At 42.3% G+C, this 20,334-nt stretch overlaps 1 protein-coding gene and 2 pseudogenes across 2 annotated transcripts in view; 1 reads left to right on the top strand and 2 right to left on the bottom strand.

Moving 5' to 3' along the window:
* SMAD9 (SMAD family member 9) overlaps positions 1-1,830 on the bottom strand; it is a 75,921-nt gene extending 74,091 nt beyond the window's left edge. Inside the window, exon 1 of one of the 2 annotated variants that reach the window (XM_033235119.1) lies at positions 1,520-1,830. The gene's annotated coding sequence lies outside the window, so the exon portion shown is untranslated. The remainder of the gene's footprint in view (positions 1-1,519) is intronic. The other variant, XM_033235133.1, reaches the window with a different exon arrangement.
* Positions 1,831-3,875: 2,045 nt separating this feature from the next.
* LOC117096468 lies at positions 3,876-4,271 on the top strand (annotated as a pseudogene).
* Positions 4,272-7,505: 3,234 nt separating this feature from the next.
* LOC117096345 lies at positions 7,506-13,985 on the bottom strand (annotated as a pseudogene).
* Between the last annotated feature and the right edge of the window lie 6,349 nt (positions 13,986-20,334).

Here is a 20,334-nt window from a genome sequence, read left to right as displayed (position 1 = left end):
CACATCCTTTTCTCATCTGAAGCCTCCTTGGATAACCACAAACCTAAAAGCAGTCTAAAATCGTGTTGATGCTTTCCTACAAGCACAGGGAAACTCATTTATTGAATCTTTGTCTATTTGGAGTTGAGAATGTCTTTGGCTTTTATTTTAAATGCCTTCTTAAATATAGATCACTATTTTTAAAATGTAAACATCCAAAGGCATTTCCTCACACTTGGAGGAATGCTAAGGCAGGAGATATGCTTGTAGTAGTCACATTTCACTTTCCCAGACGGATGCCACAAACGTTCTGCTCAGTTACTGCTTAGGAGGCAGCATTATTAAATGCCTCACGACTTTACGGTCAGCCTCCACGCTTCTTGCTAACCTACATTTCCAAAAGATCATCCAAGAAATCTGGCAAGCCACCGAAATGGTACTAGTAAACTGGATCCATCCAAAGCACTCCACAGTGCCCTTGTGGGTGTGTACCTCACTGTGAACTACTGGGTAAAGAATTGACATACAACTTTATCCCCAAACTGGATTCGTATCATTTGTAGGTTACTTCTCAGGAGTACCCACTCCAGCCCAGAAATAAGTCAACGTAGTATTTCCAAACTATCATCTCAAATGTTCACGGTCAAGGGCGGGAGGAGGAAGGAATAGTAACGGGAAGACTTGTCAGCGATTAGCCATCCATAAAAATGCTTTCCCCGCGCTCCTCCTTCCGATCACAAAGCTGGCGTCAGGCAGTCTCCTGTATCTGCTCCCCACCTCGCCCCCTCCCCTCTGCGGAGAACTGGCATCGAGGGGCGGGCCAAGGAAAAGACAAACACTCGGGCTCCGACACAGTCCAAGCGCGAGCCCGGAGACACTTGAACAACATTCCTAACTTTTTTTTTTCTCACTTCGCATGCCTCAAAGGTAAGCAAAGCAAAAAGCCTATGAAACAGAAGGCCAACGAGGCCAATGGGGCACTGGCGAGTTTAAAAGTGGCCCCCAAAGAATCACAATGACGACCCCCGCCGCCCCCTCTGTCCGCTGTCCCCGCTCTCCAGCTACAGCAAGCGACTCCTCTGGCGCCCATCCTGGTCCCTGCCTACACCCCGAGCCCCAGCTCCAGCCCGGCCGCCGCCCCCGCCGCAGGACGAGCATCCCTTGACAGGTCCCGGGGCCCGCGGCGCGGGCGGATGCAGGCGCGAGGAAGGCGGCGGCCCTGCGAGCAAGTCCCCGGAGCGGTCCCCTCCGGCTCCGCGCCCACCCCACCCTAGACAGGCCCCACCGAGAAGCACCGGGACGGCGAGCGCCAGGAGCCAAGCCACACGCCGAGGAGCCTCCCAGGCTGCCCCGAGGACGAACAACTTAGCCCTCCACTCAACGCGCTCACACGCACGCACACAAGCAGCGCGCGGCCGGGGAGGGCAAGTCTTACCTGTCCCCGCGGTGCCACTCATCCCTCCCCCACCCAGGTCCGGCGCCCCCCACCCCGCCCCCGCGGTGGTCCCCCGGCTGCCCGCTCCGAGCGTCGCGCACTCACTGCCTGGCTGCGCGCGCCCAGCGCCTGCAGGGCCCGGCGGCGGCGGCGGCGGCGGCGGGGACCGAGACAGCGGCTGCAGCGGCGGCGGCGGCGGCCCCAGCCGGCGTCAGTCAGACTGGAGCCGCGAAGCCTCATCGCCCGTATTAGTGCGCCGACCTGGAAAGCAGCCAGGGAGCCCTGCTTGCGGCCCGCCCCCGCCCGCCGCCGCGCGCTCTGGCCGCTCCGGGAACAGCGGAGGAGGGGGCTGCGCGGACCCGGCGGGGGGCGGGAGCGAGGCCGGCCCCACGGCCACGTGCGCGGAAACTCGCGGCGCAGGGGTGGCGGGGGAGTACACCTCGCAGCGGTCCGCCCCTGGGTTCCCGCCTCTTCCCCACCCCCAGCCCCGGGCTGCCCTCTGGGTCCCCCTGCGCGACCCCAGGCTCAGCCCCTGCCGGCGATCCCGGCCTGCTGTGGGGGGGCGTCCCCGGGTGGGGTGGGAGCCTTCTGCCTGCGTGGGTCGCCTCGCGTGTCTCTCTCGCACCCCACCTCTGAGCTTTCTTGCCAGCACCTGGAGCCTGAAGCCTTAGAAGGGTTGTCAGCCCAACAAGAATATAGGATCACGCGCCCATCAGTCTGGAGACCCTTCTGAGCTGCTGTTTCTCACATGTTTCTGGGCCCTGATGTACTCTCACTTGCCCTGTTTGTTCCTGATTTGCTTTTCGGAGTAAGGGGATCCTGTCCCCATTGACAGTGACAGAGCAACTGGGCTGCACTGGCATAGGCACAAGAAAATACAGTCACTCTGGGGGTGAGTGGTGGTTGAAACGACTCATATAATTATGTGGATTGTAATTTCCTTACGCATATTTATTTGCTTAACAACCCAGCATGTGAGATATATTATCTAATCTAATAAAAGATACAAACTTATGGGCACACAGCAATGTTACTTAACAACTTTCTCGTCTCACGGCCTGGCTGCCCCCCAAGTAGCCTGCCTCTTAAGGTCACTGTGGACTCCTGGAACCCACTCAGAAACGCCACTTAGGAGGAACCACTTCTTGATTCCCCATCAGCCGGTAGCTCCTCACAGAAAAGGCATTTGCTGCAGGGGTGAACGTGGAATAAAGCCACACAGGACAGTTTTCAGTTTGCTCCTGGGTGCAGGAAAGTCATAGGCCCCGATAGCAGCTCCGAAATATAAAGCAAGGCCTTAAATTTAACTGCTTTTTCTAGTTCTCAAAGCACTGCACTTTCTTCATGGCAGATGATATGTTTGCATTATTATACCGTTGTAGTTGAATGGTGATTTGTTTAAAACAACATTTGCAGCAGAACCTTAAATACCATGCCTTAACCTCAAAGTCTTCTTCCTACATTGGCCCAGATACCTCTGCTCCTGGCTACTTGTTGGGTTTGAGATCGTCCTGGGTGAGAAACACCAGGAAACAGCGGAACTGGTAAGGGCTACAGATTATATTTTAAGGATTATGCTGGTTGTGGACTTTATTGCCAGTAAACTAATTTGGTCCTCAGAATTGATACCTTGTGGCTCAAGTTTTTAAAAATTAAATTAAGAAAAGAAATGGCCCAATCAGTATCTCAGTTTTCTTCTCGTATGTGAGCATAATGCAGAGGACACAATGCAGAGAAAGAAATTATAACCTCTGCAGCGCTGGCTCATGATTCTGGCATGGAGTCTTTTTCAGTTCGCGGAATTCTCTTGACTCTTGGCAGGCCTTTGATTTAGAGTATGTCTAGTCAGCTTTTTTCTGTACGTTCTCATTTACATACCAGGATATTTCTGCATGATGATGACTTTTTCCTGCCTAAACATTAGTCTGTCACTGATAGAATTCCTATCATGTATTCCTCAAGGCTAGTATAGAAAGTTAATCCATTCCACTCAAGAACAATAAGATCTGGTGAGTTCCAAGAAGGAGAAAACACTTGGCCTAGTACAGAAGGCACAGTGTTGACACTCCATTTTACAGAAGCTGACTGTCCTGGTTAATGGAAAGCTAGACTTTGCTTTATCGGTGATTTCTTGGTTGGCTGTGGTTTTACTGCTTAACAGAACTTCCACCAAAACATTCTGTTATGGGAATCATATGAGAGGAGAGACTCAGTCAGAGGTTGTGATTTGGTAGAACCGCCAGTGACGTTTTGGTTCAGGACCTCAAAACCATGGCAAAACTGAGATCTGTTTTCTGAAAGACGGTAAGGTCTTGGCCTAACATGAGCTCCCTCAGGCTATAAAACAGTGGTAGGAAGGGCAGCTTCCTCACCCCAAGAGTCAATTCTTTGCATTTGCCATATACCCAACATAAAACCAGATTGTGGTCTTTGAAGCTGTCCCTGAAGTGACAGTGGAGAGAACCGGGCAGCCCAGAACCCCCAGGCATGGAGATTGATCCTGCAAGAGAAGGGAGTTCATCATGGCGGATGACCTAAAGCGATTCATGTATAAAATTGTTGTGTCAGAGTTGGAGTACCTATTTTAAAGTGGCCAATGATAATGCTCCAGAGCGTGCTTTGAGACCTGATTTCTCATCTACTTTTGCCCTTGCAACAGACCAAAGGAGCAAACTTGGACTTTCAAAAAATAAAAGTATCATCTGTTACTGTTACACCTACCAGGTGATTCAATTAAATCATTACCTTTGGTAGTGAGTTTCATAGCCAGCAGCAATGCCAATACAGGACTAATTGTCAGCCTAGAAAAGAAACTCCATTCTTTGAAGAATTGAGACAAGTTGTGCAAGTTTCTTAATCGGACAATGGTTTCAATGTGTACCTTCTCTTTATTATATCGATAAATCACAATATCGATCCAGCAATCTTTAGACGGCAGTACTTTTATCCATGTGCTCAAGAAAGGGCCTCTTTTTCCAACTTATACTAAAGAAGAAGCATATAGATAAAATTTATGGACAGATCAATTGTTATATTTTCTGGGGTAGGGTCTTTTCTTATTTAGTGAGATCTGGGGATACCACAAAAATGGTTCAGTCTGCCACAGCTCCCATGGAGTTAGTCCAGCCACCAAATATGGATGAGATTCTATTCCGTGGATCAGAATCAAACCGGTACATTGATCCACTTGAGCCAGTAAGTGCTCTCTATTGTACAGTCTGCCCAGGCCTGCAGAATGAAGCCGATTTTTTTATTGCGAATAATAATGAGATATTTTTCTTCAGATTATGTTTTATTCGCATTGAGTGCGAGGAACGTAAAATGGCTTAGTAAAAGCAAAATCAGTACAATCACTAACTTTCCTTTGTACTTTTATTTTATGGTATAGATGAATGTTACTGATTGATTTGATTCTTCTCAGAGGGTGCTGCTCTTTAATGAAAGTAAAAATTATAGCTAATGGTTTTTCCTCAAACTCTGCTTCCTTTAACCAATCAGTGTTTTAATGTTTGTGTGTTCTTTATAAAATTTAAATGTAATTTGTTACTGAATTCTGTTTCCAATATTAGCATCTATGTAAACATGATAGTATTACCATTTTTTCATAGTGAGTATAAATAAAATAGTATTAAAAAATTAAAAAAACAGATTGTAACAAAGTCTGTAGTCATCCATGGATGCAAAGATTCTGCTTTGTACGTCTCTAGTACCTTAAGTTTGAGCTAGCCTGATAATGTTTCCAGTCAGAGTAATAACTAGGAATCAGAGCCTCCATACTCCTCCCACCTCAAGTCTCCTCTCTAAATTTTATCTGTAACTCTGTCCTGATGCTGCAGTTTTTCTGCCTCCCATTCGGACTTTCCTTGAAAGTCATCTTTCATTCCGTAATCATTATTGAACGCTTTCCTAAGTACCAGGCACCCGAATTAACTATATGAACACAGAGCACTGGCCCTTAGTAAATGCAGCCTGAGAGAGAGATACACATAGAAATGATTATCACACAACTTTGTGTGTCACCGTAGGGGAATGGGCACAGGGAGGTGTCAGGGAGGTCTTCACAGGGTCGAAATTTCAGCTCCGACTTGAGAAGAGAGCATGAACACCTACTGTCCTGCCCCTCCAGGCCTCCACCCTGCCTCAGTGGGTGCAGTCCTGCAGGTGCCGGCCTCCCAGCACAGTGCAGGCTGCACTTCAGCCCACTTGCCACCCTGGCCTGACACTGATGCAGGCCCAACTTGTTCAATCATAAAGGCAGAATGCCTGCTATGTGCAGAATTCCCTGAGGCTTTGAGTAGAAAAGCCTCAGTTTTCCTAGGAGAATTGTCAAACTAGTTGGGTAGATAAGAAAAATAATGTTAACGTGGCAGTTCATCACCAAATACGTTCTAAAGGATTGAGACAAGAGAGCGATGGACCGTCTTGACTCAGCAGTGAGGATCAGATGCTGTTTCCATTGTGAGAGTCCCCCAACCGGGAACTGGACTGGCGCTTCCCACACCTCCTCTCATTTCCCTCTCACGACCTCTCATGGGAGAATTATCATCTGCATTTTACAGTGAGGAAACTGAGGGACATACAGACTATCCCTTCCAGGCTGCCTGACTCCAAAACCCAGGTATGTACACCTCATTGTTGTCCTGGAACTTGAAGTGGAGTTGAAAAGTGATGCAACATGGGCAGTGACGTCCCAGGAAGAATAATCTACACAGGCTAGAAGGTGGACGGGGGTGAGGGAGAAAAGTTTGTAGAGATAAGAGGTAAGGAGACCAATTGGGAAGCCATTGCAACCATCTCAGCATGATGTGGTGGGCTCTGCGGCATTCTAGAAAAGTGAGGAAGAGATGCATTTATGCACACTTTGAAGAGATAATCAATAAACTTTGGCCAAAAAAAAAAAGGAGAAATCAAGGGTCGAAGGTGGAAGGAAATGCTACCTTTAGAATAAATAGGTACTGTGAAGCAGGAAACTATACTTTGGGGAAAAAAGATAAAAGAAAATCACCCTCCTCTTCCCACAATTGTTCCTAAAATGAATTTACCTTTTTCCCCCTCACAGCAGCATCATTACATGAAATTGTATAAACTATGTATATGTTTGTTTTGACTGGCTCCTCTGTAAGAAGGCTGGTCTTGCTCACTACTTGTATCCTCACAGCCTGGAACAATGCCTGGCACATAGTAGGTGCTCAATAAATATTGGTCGAATGAATGCAATGTTTAGTATGTGGTGAAAAATATTAGGAAGTAATGACAAGAGAGATGTGGCTTTGCCTTTCTGAAGGGAGAGATTGCTATGCAGCTCCAGCCAGCTGTGGCCATGCGATAATAATATCATTTCAAGAGATAACAGACATCCAGAATTTTGTGGAAAATCTTACAACTTATGATAGTTTTTTCTGTCGCCCAGGCTGGAGTGCAGCGGTGTGATCTCGATTCACTGCAACATCCACCTCCTGGGTCCAAGCGATTCTCCTGCTTCAGCCTCCCAAGCAGCTGGGACTACAGGTGCATGCCACCATGCCCAACTAATTTTTGTATTTTTAGTGGAGATGGGGTTTCACTGTGTTGATCAAGCTGGTCTCAGACTCCTGATCTCCAGGTGATCCGCCCATCTCGGCCTCCCAAAGTGCTGGGATTACAGGCAGGAGCCACTACAGGCTTAAAATATTTTGCAACCAACTTAAGTTTTATTGTGAACCAAGTTCGGCTAGCAATTTGCAGCCTCTGGGTTTCACTTCTCTTTAAGTCCATTTGGCATCTCTCTTTTTGTTCTATGAGAGAGAAACAATAACTAAGGTCATGAAATCAATCAAATTAGAGCTTTTCGTCCTGGGAGAGAACAAACCCTTTCTCAAACTGACACAGTATTTGGCCTTTCTTCCACTGTCAGACTTCACAAGGAGGGCTGATATTTATTTCTTCTTCCTTGCCACCCCACCCTTCCTAATTTCACCAAATCTGGCTTTTGTCTTCCGCTGTCCACTGTTTGATTTCAGTGCTGTCCTAATATTCTTAGAGGTCACCGATGACCTTTTAATCATTAATTCAGTGTTTTGTTGACTATCATTCTTTTTAAACAATTTTTGAAATGCACCTTTATTATTTCAGTTAAATTCATGTTGCTATTGGAGTTAATCAGATTTATTCATTTATTTAAAAATTTGCTTAGTAATATGTTATTTGGAACCATTTTAGGGACTAGATGAGACTGACTTTTTTTAATGTCTAATTTTTTTTTCCTGCCTCAGGTTTATTTGTACAAATAGCACAGGAGAACACCAGCCCCATGTACACGACAGCCTGGGGGTGTCGCACTAGTTCTCTGTCCTCACGTTGGCAGACAAAGATCTCCACTCGGAAGCCTTTGTAGGGGGCTGGGCACCTTGGGAGCCTGAGCTGGAACTGGAGCTGGAGCTGCAGCCTGGGCCTTGGTTTGTTCCTTGGCCTTGGCCTTTGGCCAGCACAGCCTGAGCCCCTGGGCAATGAGGGCACGAGCATGCTTCCCAAGCTTCGGGTGGGCAATGCAGGCAAGTCGATTGGGCTTGCAGCTGACACCCTTTGGGATCTTGGGCTTAACCTCCTTGGGCTTTACGAGGGCCTCGATAGCCTCGGCACGTGCACTCATGGCCTTGACGCTGTTGGCCTGCATCTTCTTTAGGCCCTTCTTGTTGTGCCTCTTGGCAAAGTGCATGTTCCTCAGGAACTTGGGGTCCACCCCCTTAAGAGATTCCTATCGGCCGGGCACAGTGTAATCCCAACACTTTGGGAGGCCGAGGCGGGCGGACCACAAGGTCAGGAGATCGACACCATCCTGGCTAACATGGTGAAACCCTGTCTCCACTAAAAATATAAGAAATTAGCCGGGCGTGGTGGCAGACACCTGTAGTCCCAGCTACTCGGGAGGCTGAGGCAGCAGAATGGCATGAACCTGGGAGGCGGAGGTTGCAGTGAGGCAAGATCGAGCCACTGCACTCCAGCCTGGGCGACAGAGCGAGACTCCATCTCAATTAAAAAAAAAAAAAGATTATATCTCTGTGATCGAGGTTTCTTGATGCCATTTCTGTGCCATTTTCGGGACTGGTTGTGTGTGGTGTGGTTCTTGGACTTGGACATGTCTGCATCGTAAGCCATGGCTTCATGAAACCGGAAGCTAATGTCTTTAATTTTTTTAAATGTACAGTTCAGTAGTCTTAACTATTGTCTTGCAGCAGCAGATGTTTAGAACTTTTTTATCTTGCAAAATTGAAACTGAATGTCTATTAATCACTAATGCTCTCTCCCCTAGTTCCCCCAGTTAGAAACTACCTTTCCATTTTTTGTCTCTGTGATTTTTGACTACTTTGGACATGTCATATGAGTAAAGTCATACAGTATCTGTCCTTTTGTGACCAGCTTATTTCACTTAGCATAGTGTCCGGGAGGTTTATCCATGCTGTAGCATGTGACAGGATTTCTTTTTTTTTTTTTTTAAGGCTGCATAATATTCTGTTATTGCATATATATACCATATTTTCTTTATCCATTCATCAGTGGACATGTGGGTCGCTTCTACCTTGTGGCTGTTGTGAAAAAATGAATATAGGTGTGCAAGTAACTCTTTGAGGTTCTGCTTTGAATTCTTTGGATATATATCCAGAAAGTGGATTGTTGGAGTAAACAGTAATTCTGTTTTTAATTTTTTGAGAAAACTCCATATTGTTGTCCACAATGGCTGCAACATTTTACAGGTCCACCAACAGTGCACAAGGGTTCCAATTTCTCTACATCCTTGCCAAATCTTGTTATTTTGTGTTCTTTTGATAGCGACCCTCCTACAGGGTGCGAGGAGATAGCTCGTTGTGACTTTGATTTGCATTTCTCTTATGAATAGTGCTGTTGAGCATCTTTTCGTATGCCTGTTGGCATTTGTATACCTTCTTTAGAGAAATGTCTGTTCAAGTCCTTTGCCAGTGTTTTATTCTGGTTGTAATTGTGGTGGTTGTTGCTGTCGAGTTGTAGGAGTTTCTTATGTAATCTGAAGATGACCCCTTATCAGGTATGTGGTTTGCAAATATATTCTCCCATGCTGTAGGTTGATTTTTTTATTCTTTTGAATGTTTCTTTTGATGCACAGACGTTTTTTAAGTTCGATGTTGTCCCATTTGTCTATTTTTGCTTTCATTGCTTTGCTTTTGATGTCATATTTGCTTCTCATTCTTGATACCTCTGCTGCCCTTAACAAACCCAGAAAGATTTTTAATAAATTAAATCAATAAATGATTGAATATGCCATAAATATAAAAGAACAGAAAGGCTTCTACTTAATTAAGTGGCAGGACTTACTCAACAATCAACTCCCAGTTGAAATTTCACTTGGGCTCCCTCATAGAGTGCTCCCTCTTCCCCTCCTTGCCTCATTAGTGACTTCCCTTCCTCTGCATCCCAGTTTAAGTGTCACATCCTAGAGAAGCCTTCTTGGTCTTCTCTGACTTAGTCAGATCCTCTGTTTTGTACTCTTGTGCGGCCTATATCTCTCTCATTCATAATCAACACTGTTGTTCCACATTGATACATATTTAACTATTTGATTAATATCTGTCCCCTTTCATTAATTATAATATCAAAAAGAATGATGAGTGTATCTGATTTTGCTCTTATTTCTCACAGCTAAAACTGTGTCTGGCACATAGTAAATGCTCATTAAATACTTATGAAATGTAGGAAGATTTACTATGAGTAGAGGAAGAGAATAGGGTAATGAATCCTGAGCTTGGGCTTGGGTTTTTCATATCCCAGGTGCAGAGCAATGCAGGAGAAAACAATGCCTGCCCCTGGACTCTTTTTTGGAAGACTAACAGTAGTAGTAGTAGTGTGTGTGTGGTGTGTGTGTGTGTGTGTGTGTGTAGTGAGGGTGAACTGGGTGGTGATGCATGTTCATAGAGAAGTGGCAAGCATGTTAAAGGAGCTGAAGAGACAGAGTATGATCCATAAAACTTACATCCACTGTAAGGGTGAAACTAAGGCTTATTCTTATTTTCACATGGGACTTAATTAATTGATGGTATATGTGGCACAGACTCTAATCCCATCATAATGGCTTTTTTTACATTTAAATTTTATTTATTTCATTTCTATATATATTTGTAGTTTGTGATGGGGGTGTTTGATTTTGTGACAACTGATCCCCATAGAACTAAATGAGCCCCATTCTTTTTGAATAGCAGATATTTAAGTTAAAGATAAATTTAATTTTGATTTGGAAGCTGTGCAATACTTTCTAAAATAAAAGGCAACAACCTAGGGAACCCCAGAATTATAATTGGGGTTGACCACTAATAACGGGTAAAACAAATCATTAGTTTAAAGCCAAGTTTTTGCCTCAAATTGGCTAGAAAAATTCTCTCCTTTCCTTTAAAGGACAGGTTGAAGCCATTAGACCAGCAAGACCCCTGCCTGTGTGCTGCCTCTCTGAAACGTGCTAATTTTTTCCTTGTAACTGTGAAGTGACTAACACGTTGCCTTTTTGCCATTTTCATGGTATTATCATCTTTATAATGGCTAATAAATCTTATGCTCTCCAATCCACACACTGCTCTTTCATTTTATAGACCCTAAGAGAAATTAAAGAGATATTCAGAATACTTTAAATGATAATAAAAGAATATCTCTAAAAGCATTTTCTATACACATACAATGCTTTATGTGCACACAGAATCTTAAACATTTGACCAATAAAACCTAATCACTTTTATTCCTTGATGGTGTACTTCTGTGTTCACATATCATTTTTAAAAATTTTTATTTTTAGTTCTGGGGTACATGCGCAGGATATGAAGATTTGTTACATAGGTAAACATGTGCCATGGTGGTTTGCTGCACCTGTCAACCCGTCACCTAGGTAGTAAGCCCAGCATCCATTAGCTATTTATTCTGATGCTCTCCCTCTTCCCACCCTCCCTTCCCAACAGACCTCAATGTGTGATGTTCCCCTCCCTGTGTCCATGTGTTCTCATTGTTTAGCTCCAACTCATAAGTGAGAACATGCAGCATTTAGTTTTCTGTTCCTGTGTGTGTTTGCTGAGGATAATGGCTTCCAACTTCCAACTTCATCCATGTCCCTGCAATAAGACATGATCTTATTCCTTTTTTTTTTTTTTTTTTTTTGAGACAGTCTTACTCTGTCACCCAGGCTGGAGTGCAATGGTGCAATCTTGGTTTACTGCAACCTCCACCTCCCAGGTTCAAGTGATTCTCCTGCCTCAGCCTCCCGAGTAGCTGGGACTACAGGCACCTGCCACAGTGCCCAGCTGTTCTGTATTTTTAGTAGACAAGGGGTTTCACCATGTTGGCCAGGTTGGTCTTGAACTCCTGACCTCAGGTGATCCACCCGCCTTGGCCTCCCAAAGTGCATAGGCTTGAGCCACCGTGCCCGGCTGATCTCATTCGTTTTTATGGCTGCATAATATTCCGTGGTGTATATGTACCACGTTTTCTTTATCCAGTCTATTGTTGATGGGCATTTGGGTTGATTCCATGTCTTTTCTGTTGGTTCACATATCATTTAATGAGTCTTAGGTCTATTTTTTAGGGCTCTGTTGACAATAGTTAGGGGCCAGGTGCAGTGGCTCCTGCCTGTAATCCCAATACTTTCGGAGGTCGATCACTTGAGCACAGGAGTTCGAGACCAGCCTGAGCAACACAGTGAAACCCTGTCTCTGCAGAAGAAAAATACAAAACTTATCTGGGCTTGGTGACGCGTTCTTGTAGTCCCAGCTACTCGGGAGGCTGAGGTGGAAGGATCACTTGAGCCCCAGGAGACGGAGGTTGCAGCGAGCCGAGATCCCACCACTGCACTCCAGGATGGGTGACAGAGCAAGGCCCAGTCTCAAAAAAAAAAGAAAAGAAAATGGGGATGGAAAAGTTCATTTACAGGAGGAATAGGATCAGGAAAACTATTATACAACATGGTGACTATAGTTAATAACAATGTATTGTATACTTGAAAATTGCTAAGAGAGATTTTAAATATATATGTATATCACAAATAAATGATAAGTGTGTGAGTTGATACATATGTTAATTAGCTTAATTTAGCCATTACATAATGTGTGCATATTTCAGGACATCATGTTGTATACCATAAATATATACAATTTTTATTTATCAATTAAAAATGAATAAATTTTTTAAATAGACATAGAAGGAAACAAATCCTGATACTTCATTAGGTTTTGCATTACTCTTAGAGTGAGAAGTCTGAGTGGAGAAATAAAGTCTTTTTTTTTTTTTTTTTTTGAGACAGAGTTTCACTCTTGTCACCCAGGCTGGAGTGCAAAGGCTCGATCTCGGCTCATTGCATCCGCCAGCTTCAGCCTCCCAAAGTGCTTGGATTACAGGCATGAGCCACCATTCCCGGCCTGAAATGAAGTCTTTTAAAATAAAGTTGCATATAGAATAAGGTAGGTCATAAACACATAAATAAAATATGAGATAATATTCTGTATTTACCAGATACCAACATATTCTTTCTGATATGTACACGTGTGTTACTGCACATTTTCATAAAATTTTAGTTTGTAAGCTGACGCTCATATTATTTAATTTGGTTATCACTATAACCCCGTAGGGAAGCAGCCCACATAATATCTCCATCTTCCCATGTCATAGATAAGAAAACTGAGATGCACACAGCTTGCCTCACTGGAAAAAGTAACATAGTAACCAATCGGTATCCCCAAAACCAATGCCTGTCTAGAGGAAACTATGATGCCCAAGAAACCACATTTTTAATGAGATTAAATTTTCCAACATATATTTCTTATGTGAAATATAAATAAGGTTCTGTTTTCATTAGAAGAATTTTTATGGAGTAATGTAAAAAAGTGAATGTAATATGGTTGCCACTAAAGCTCAGCGATAATAGACTTACTATTAATAATCAGGTGAATTGCAGGTGTTAAAGAGGGTAAAACATATGGGACTAGATTAAACTGAGGGTTTTAAAATTAAAACCTCCATTTGTTTTTCTCTTTACATAATCAGCCTGTGGGAAGAGAAAAGTAACCATAGTTGAAAACATTAGTGGGCTTAAATCTCACCTTACCTACATCTGGAGTGGTATGATAATCTGTCCTCTCCTGATTAGGGCTTGTATTTGATAGGTTCTTCTAATGCTCCCTTTATTGTATTGTATTTTTTTTATTTATTTATTTATGAGACGGAGTTTCCCTATTGTTGCCCAGGCTGGAGTGCAGTTGCACAATCTCGGCTCACTGCACTCTCTGCCTCCTGGGTTCAAGCAATTCTTCTGCCTCAGTCTCCCTAGTAGCTGGGATTACAGGCGGATGCCACAATGTCCAGTTAATTTTTGTATTTTTAGAAGAGATGGGGTTTCACTATGTTGGTCAAGGCTGGTTTTGAACTCCTGACCTCGGGTGATCCACCTGCCTCGGCCTCCCAAAGTGGTGGGATTACAGGCGTGAGCCACTGCTCCCAGCCAATACTGCTTTTATTTTAAAAAGGGCAAGTTGGACACTAGTTTGCATGCATAGCTTATTGATTCTCCTACAGTGGGGTCATAGCTCCCCATTTGTGATGCCAGAAGATTGCCTGTGGAATCACAAGACCTCTTCCGATGTTCTGTTATTCTATAAAAAGACCAGAGCCTTTACATTTTGAATTAAAAGAATGTCTGTGCATTTAAAAAAATAATAATAAAACAAAACCAGTAGTTGCGGCAGTAGTAGCTGGTAGTGGTGGTAACAATAATAACAGGACTGGGGAAAAGAGTTAAATGCCTATTTTAGTTTTCAAAATTAACCTTTTCAGGCTGAGCATGGTGGCTTACACCTGTAATCCTAGCAATTTGGGAGGCCGAGGCAGGCAGATCGCTTGAAGCCGGTAGTTTGAGACCAACCTGGGCAATATGGCAAAAACCCCTTCTCTACAAAAAATAAAAATAAAATAAAAAATGAGCCGGGCCTGGTGGCATGCGCCTGTAGTCCTAGGTACTCGGGAGGCTGAAGTGGAAGGATCACTGGAGCCTGGGAGGTGGAGGCTGCAGTGAGCTGAGATCGTGCCACTGCACTCCAGCCTGGTTGACAGAGTGAGACCCTATCTCCACAAACAAATAACAACAACAACAAAATTAGAATTTTCATTTTGAGATACCTGTAGATTTACATGGGTTATGGACTGAATGTTTTGTGTCTCTCTAAAATTCATATGTTGAAATCCTAACCCCCAATATGATTGTATTGGGAGATGGGCCTTTGAGAGGTAATTAGGTCATGAGAGTAGAGCCTTCATGAATAGGATTAGTGTCCTTATGCTAGAGAACCCACTCTCCCTCTTTCTCTGCCAAATTAGAGCACAATGAGAACACAGCTTACTGCAAATGAGGAAGAGTCCTTCACCAGACCCTGGATTTGTTGGCACCTTGACCTTGGACTTCCCAACCTCCAGAAATGTGAGAAATAAATTTGTGTTGTTTAAGCCACGCAGTATACGGTATTCTGTTTTAGCAGCCTGAACAATGACAAAATGCAATTTTAAGAAATTATACAGGAAGATTTCAGTATTCTTTGTCCAGTTTCCCCCAATGGTAGCACCTTGCAAAACTATGGTATAAGACCACACCCGGGATATTGACATTGATACAATTAAGATACAGCACATTTCCATCACCATAGGATCCCTCATGCTGCCTCTTTATAGCCACATCCACTTTTTTCCTACTCCAACACTTTCCTTAATCATTAATTCATTCTCTATTTCTATAAATCTGTCCTTTCAATAATGTTACATAAATGGAATCATACAGTATGCATGCTTTTTTCCACTCAGCATAATAATCTGGAGATTAAGGCTGTTGAGTGTATCAATAATTGTTCCTTTTGGTTGCTGAGTAGTATAGCATGGTACGAATACACTCCAGTTTGTTTAACCATTGATCTATAGGAGGACTTCTGGGATATTTCCAGTTTGGGGCTATTATGAATAAAGCTGCTATAAATATTTATGTAAAGTTTCTGTGTGAACATAAATCTTCATTTCTTTGAGACAAATGCCCAAGAGCACAATTGCTGCATCGTGTAATAGTTGCATGTGTTGTTTTTAAAGAAATTGCCAAAATACTTACCAAAGTGGCCGTACCATTTTACATGCTCACCAGCAATATATGCATGATCTAGTTTCTCTGCATCCTTGCCAGCATTTGTCATTGTCATTATTTTTTGTTTTAACCATTCTGCTAGGGGTATAGTAGATATCTCATTGTGGTATTTGTGTTTTGGTAACGGCTAATGATGTTGAGTATGGTTTCATGTGCTTATGTGTTACCTGCATATCTTTCTCTGGTAGACATCTCTTCATACTTTTGGCCATTTTTAAATTGAATTGTTTATTTATTTACTTTTTTTTACTGTTGAGTTTTAAGATATCTTAATGTATTTAACATACTAGTTCTTTGTTGGATATGTGGATTTGGGGTATTTTCTTCTACTCTCTAACTTGTCTTTTCATCCTCTTAAGGGGGTGTTTCATAGAGCAAGAGGTTTTAATTTTGATGAAGTCCAATTTAATTTTTCCTTTTATTGATTGTGACTTAAGTATAAAGTGTAAGAACTCTTTGTCTAGTTCTAGATCCCAAAGATTTTCTCCTGTGTTTTTCTTTCCAAAAGTCTAACATGTTACATTTAAGCCTGTGACCCATTTTAAGTTTTGTGTAAGGTGTCAGACTTAGGTTGTTCAATTTTTGCCTATAAATGTCCAGTTGTCCCAGTACCAATTGTTCAAAAGGTTGTGTCTTTCACTGAAGTGCAATTGTGCCTTCATCAAAAAACAGCTGGGCCCAGGTATAGCAGCTCACCTGTAATTTCAGTATTTTGGGAAGCCAAGGTGGGAGGATTGCTTGAGACCGGGAGTTTGAGACCAGCCTAGGCAACACTGAGAGATCCCGTCTCTACTAAATTTTTTTTTTTAATTAGTTGGGCATATTCATATGGGCCTATTTCTGGTTCTCTGTTATATTCTATTGATGGATCTGTATCTATCTATCCACCAATAGTGTCAATCTTGATTACTGTAGCTATCTAATAAGTTTTGAAGTCAAAGAGGTAGATTCTTTCTTCTTTTTCAAAATTGTTTTAGTTATTCTACTTCCTTTACATTTTCATATAAATTTTAGAATAATATTTTCTACATCTACTAAAATTCTTGCTGAGATTTTGATAGAAATTCTATTAAGCCTGTATATCAATTTTGGGAGAATTGACATCTTTACTATGTTGAATCTTCCAATTTAGGAATATGGTATGTTTTAACCATTTTTTTTATTGATCGTAAATGATATTCCATGTATAATTTCTGTGCCCATGTGTTCATTGCTAGTATATATAAATACAATAAATTTTTGTATGTTTATCTTGTATTCTGTGACTTTTCTTTTTGAGACAGAGTTTCGCTCTTGTAGCCAAGGCTGGAATGCAAAGGCGCAATCTCAGCTTATAGCAATCTCTGCCTCCCGGGTTCAAGCGATTCTCCTGCCTCCACCCGAGTAGCTGGGATTACAGGCATGTGCCACCACACCCGGCTAGTTTTGTATTTTTAGTAGAGATGGGGTTTCTCCATGTTGGTTAGGCTGGTCTCGAACCCCCAACCTCAGGTGATCGGCCTGTCTCAGCTTCCCAAAGTGCTGGGATTACAGGCATGAGCCACTGTGCCTGGCCTCTGTGATTTTAATGAATTCACTTATTAGTTCTAGGTGGATTTTTTTGGTAGGTTCCTTAGAATTTTCTATGTAGACAATCATGTGATCTACAAATATGGAGTTTTTATTTCTTCCTTTCTGATCTGTATGTCTTTTATTGCCCTTTATTGACGAAAACTTCCAATACTATATTGAATAAGAATGTGGTAAGAGTAGACATCCTTGCCTCGTTCCTGCCCTAAGAGGAAAATATTCAGTTTTTTGCCATTAAGTATAATGTTTTATGTAGGTTTTATGTGGTTACATTTTATCAAGTTGAGGAAGTTCCCCTCTATTTCTGTTTTTCTGAAGGTTTTATTGTGAATGGATGTTGAGCTTTGTCAAGTGGTTTTGGTGAGTCAATTGATATAATCATATAATTTTCTTCCTCAGCCTGTTAATATAATGAATTATGTTGATTGTTTTTTAAATAATGAGCTAGCCTTGGTCAGGATGGATAAATCTTTTTAAATATTCCTAAATTCTAGTTGATAATATTTTATTAAGGATTTTCACATCTATATTCATGAGACATATTGGTCTGTAGTTTTCTTGTTCTCTTGGTCTGATTTTTGATATCTGTTCTATTTTCTGGAAGACAGTATGTAGAACTGGTGTTAATTCTTTTTCTTTAAATGTTTGGTAAAATTTTCCTGTAAAATTGTCTGAGAGAGAAGTATTGAAATCTCCCACTATAATTCATCTGTTTTCCTTGCACTTGTGTCCATTTTGCCTCATGCATTTTGTAGATCTGTTGTTTGGGGCATGCACACTTAAGATTTCTATGTTGGGCCGGGCGCGGTGGCTCACGCCTGTAATCCCAGCACTATGGGAGGCTGAGGCGGGCGGATCATGAGGTCAGGAGATTGAGACCATCTTGGCTAACACAGTGAAACCCCGTCTCTACTAAAAATATAAAAAATTAGCCGGGCGTAGTGGCCGGCGCCTGTAGTCCCAGCTACTCAGGAGGCTGAGGCAGGAGAATGGCGTAAACCCGGGAGGCGGAGCTTGCAGTGAGCCAAGATCGCGCCACTGCACTCCAGCCTGGGTGACAGAGCGAGACTCCATCTCAAAAAACAAAAAAAAGATTATGTTTTCTTGGTGGATTGAATCTTTCTTACTACAAAATCCCACTCTGAGTCTAGTAATTTGCTTTGATATAAAGTCTTTTATCTGATATTATAATAGCCACTTCTGCTTTCCTTTGATTAGTTTGTATGATATCTTTTTCCATTTTATACTTTCAACCTGCTTATATTGTTATATTTGTCGTGAGTTTCTTGTAGACAGCATATGGTTAGGTCATGTTGTTAAATACTCTGCTAATCTCTTTTACTTGAATTTAGATTAGTTACATTTAATGTAATATATTCTTGATATGCTTAAGGCTTACGTCTGTCATCATTTTTCCTTGTTTTATGTCTGAGTTTTGTTTGTCTTTTCTTTTTTTGAAATAGGGTCTTACTCTGTTACCCAAGCTGAGTGCAGTGGTGCAATCATGGCTCACTGCACCTCAACACCTGGGCTGAAATCATCTTCTTGCCTCAGCCTCTCAAGTAGCTGGGGCTATAGGTGCATACCACCAAGCCTGGTTATTTTATTTATGTATTTATTTTATTGAGATGGGAATCTCACTGTGTTGATAAGGCTGGTCTCAAACTCCTAGTCTCAAGCAGTTCTCCAGCCATGGTCCTCCAAAGTGCTGGGATCACACGCGTGAGCCGCCATGCCTGGACTTCTGTTTTGTTTTTACTTCAGTTTTCTTTTTCTGCCATCCTGTGGTTAGTTGAACAATTTTTAGAATTCAATTTTTGTTTATTCATAGTGTTTTTGAGTATATCTATTTATATAGCTTTTTTTCGTGATTTCTCTAAGTATTACATTATACATAACTCATCACATTCTACACCCTTTTCGTTGGGGTAAGCTCTTGCCCCAGGTGCCAGCTCTTCTCCCAAAAATCACTAATCCATTTCCCCAATCTAGTAACCTCTAGATCTCAGAGAGAGCACACTCCTCACCTCAGCTGAGCTCCTTTGAAAGTGATTCAAGGGACTAGGTCACTCAACCTCATTTTCTGGACCAAATCTGGAGGGAGAACCCCTAAAACTCCTGAGTGAGATTGCCAGGGGATTGTCCCCAGGTAGGGGGAAGCAGGGAACAGAAAATGGTAGCTATGTTTACGTTGTGTTGTATAGTATTTATTGATTCAGGAAACAAATGCAAAATTCTAAATAAAACGACTTAGAAACTGCCAAAAAACCAAAAAGGGAACCTTGAAATATCAGGAAGAAAGAAGGCATATGGTAAACTAAAATAAATAAATAAAATTTCCTTCTCCTTTTGAGTTTTTAAAATTGATTGTGGAAGCAAAAATTGTAACACTGATGTGGTTTTAAATGTATGCAGAGGAAATATATAAGACTGTTACATTATAAATATATATTTAACATTCATTAAGTGGAGGTGAGTCATCATAAAGGCCTTCATTCTTGTCTTCACATTGAGTAGGCTGAGGAGGAGTAAAAGGAGGGGTTGGTGTTGCTGTCTCCCAGGTGAGAGAGGCAGAAGAGATGGAGGAGGTAGAAGGGGAGGCAGGAGAGGCAGCCACCCTTGGTGTAATTTCATGGAAATATTAGTACATCATAATTCTGGTCTGACTTTTTTTCGTTTCTCTAAAAATGTTTCTCAAAGTACCAATCCTTCTTCTACCATTTGCTTTAGTTTCAGTGCCCATATTGTAGAAGGGTCCAAGTTGTAAAAGACAAGCAGTCTTGAATAATTGGAGTCCTGCTTCTTGTATGTCTTTTTCCGCATCATCTGGCACTGGTTCAGAAGCACTCGTCTCCATCAAGTCATCTTCTGTTAACTCAACTGGTGTTGTCTCTGTTACCTCTTGAATTTCTCCAACATCCATGTCAAAACTGTTCATCTGCCATCTTTTTTTTTTTTTTTTTTTGCCATATTCACCTCATGATTTCTTTCATTGGCTCTGTCATAAATCCTGTGAAGTCATGCGCAACATCTGGACAGTTTTCTGCAGGAATTAGTTTCATGCTTGTTGACTTTCACAGCTTTTATTTTTCTATAACGATGGCTGGCCTCTTCAGTGGTATAATTCTTTCAGACTTTTTGACAGACAGGGTCTTGCTGTGTTGCCCGGGCTGGAGTGTAGTGGTGTGATGACAGC

This window comes from Trachypithecus francoisi, unplaced genomic scaffold (assembly GCF_009764315.1).
Source record: "Trachypithecus francoisi isolate TF-2019V2 unplaced genomic scaffold, Tfra_2.0 Contig01461, whole genome shotgun sequence".
Taxonomy (NCBI): domain Eukaryota; kingdom Metazoa; phylum Chordata; class Mammalia; order Primates; family Cercopithecidae; genus Trachypithecus; species Trachypithecus francoisi.
This window is presented reverse-complemented; position numbering and strand designations above follow the sequence as displayed.